This window comes from Lipotes vexillifer, unplaced genomic scaffold (genome assembly GCF_000442215.2).
Source record: "Lipotes vexillifer unplaced genomic scaffold, Lipotes_vexillifer_v1.1 scaffold462, whole genome shotgun sequence".
Classification (NCBI taxonomy): Eukaryota; Metazoa; Chordata; class Mammalia; order Artiodactyla; family Lipotidae; genus Lipotes; species Lipotes vexillifer.
The window spans coordinates 2,313,843-2,316,051 of record NW_006770402.1 but is presented as its reverse complement, the minus strand read 5'-3'; positions in this window follow the sequence as shown (position 1 = coordinate 2,316,051).

The window sequence follows — 2,209 nt, the reverse complement described above, 5'->3', positions numbered from 1 at the left end:
CCCCCGCCTGTCCAGCCCCTCCCGAAGCCCCTCCCAGCGGGAGACGCGAGGTCAGATGATCCCCCAGCGGGGATCTAATTGGCTTCTCCGGAAGAAGGGCCTGGCTTGTAACCGAACAAAGCCCGAAGGAGCCCAGACCTCCCTCGCCCCACTGGTTTCTCCGCTGGACGACCCCGCACCTGCCGCGGACTCTCCCTTAATCCCTGCTTCGTGGGTGCTCCCCTGCCGGGCAGCCGGCTTCGCGGGACTGAGGCCCAAACTGCCCACCCTTCCCTGACATAAACGCCCATCTGAGTGGGGACCCGCCCCCTCTTCCTGGCCCCTGGGAGCCTCCCGGTGTAGTGCAGGTGCTCATCTGCGTTTTCTCTAGTTTATGCCCAAGTTACAGATGGACACGTAGAGGCAGAGGGCTTAGGAACGCGCGAAGTCAGTCTGATGACTTTGGGACTCCCCAAGTCTAGAGTAGGTCAACTTTAGGAACAAAATAACTCCACTCACCTACCTGACGCGACTCCCTCCAGAGTGTAAGACAGTTTTCCCTGGTGCCAAATTACTGCTGCTTTTCTGATTTAACCCCGCCCCCCCATCTCGAGGGAGGAGGCCCACAGGTTCCTCTCCACATCTCATTTACTGCCCAACAGCTGGCTAAGGCCTATATTTGGCATTTTTAAAGAGAAAACACCAGGTGAATGTTTTTCACAGGAAAGTTATATCACTGCAACCCAAGCAAGGTCTGCAGTTTTGCCCACAGAAGGAAAATGATCTGGTTTTTGTATAATGGGTTATATTTCCTTTAAACTTGGTGGTAGCGGGTTTAAAGCTCTCCGTTGAAAATATTTATAGATTTGATTATAAGGTACTAGATTGTTAATGCTGTCCTTTTTCAAATGGTTAGAAACAATGGCCCAGAGAGGTAAAGTTATTTGCCCCAAATCACACAGCTAATAATATACAAACGTTTTAAGATCACTTTACTCGCATTCCGCTATTATTAGATCTTAGCTAAAAATATTTCCCATGAGATTTTCAAAACGGAGCTAAAGGGACTCTTAACCTGAGCATGCTATGTCTGAAACTGGCTAACGTTTAATCAACATCCCTCTTTACAGAGAACAGGCAGTTAGGCTCAAAACTGCTTTGAGTTACATGTGTTTCTACTACACAATTAGCAATCTCACGACTTCAGAGACGTAGATACACTGCCCCCAAGACAACATCCACATTGAACCTTAAACACTGCCAGCTGAGACCCAAGGAGCAACTCCTAATCATCTGAAGTGTGGTGTATTGGGATTGATTCACAAGCACAACCTTGAATCTAATTCAAGACCCCTGAATTACTGCCTTCCCTCCATAAACAGAAGAATGACATTAGTCAGATGCCCACATACTCATCTGAAACTTGAAACCATAAGTAGTAAAACAAATATCCATATGCCCATGGACATTTACTTTTGTGATGTATTCCTATCCTAAGAGCCGCTTGCAAAATGTACAATAGTAATGAATACATGTGTTCATGATTACACAAAAAAAGTATAAGTTGATAAACATGCTTATGTTTCTTATCAAGTATAGTTCAAATCAGGTTTTATTAGGGAATTTCCCCCAAAAGTAAAATATATGGTTCAGAAAATAATATGAAGCATCATTTGTCCTTTGGAATTTCTTTCCCCAATAAATGTGACAAATAGCCACATCTGATTCTGGTGTGAAATAAAATAGTACAATTATGATAATGTGAAGGGGGAAAAATGGGACTGTAGGAGGAATCTTGCCGTGTTCTCCTTGGCATTTGTGAATGGTTATTAATTCCTGTTTGCTCGTTTATACATTTACGTAACTGGTTCTCATTTATGTAACTTATTTATGTAAGAGGTTGTACTGCCTCTGTGGCCTTTGTGTGCAGCACAATTTCCCTCTGATTCAGGAAGTCTGGGGCAAAACGATCACTGACTCTAAGACCGGTCACTTGTCTGTCATGCTATGCCACCAAAAGAGGATATGTACTTTGATGCGACTGCTTTTTAAATTCAGAGGAGAGAAAATTAGTATCTTTCTTCATTCATTTTCTAAAATTTGGACTTTGGTCTCTGACTCACCCAGCAGGCTGCCATGGAGGAGAGGGAATCCTGTGGAAAAACAAAAAACAAAAAAAATCCTCCGGGCCAAGAGGAATAGGATGGGGTGAAACTCCCCTCTCTTTCCC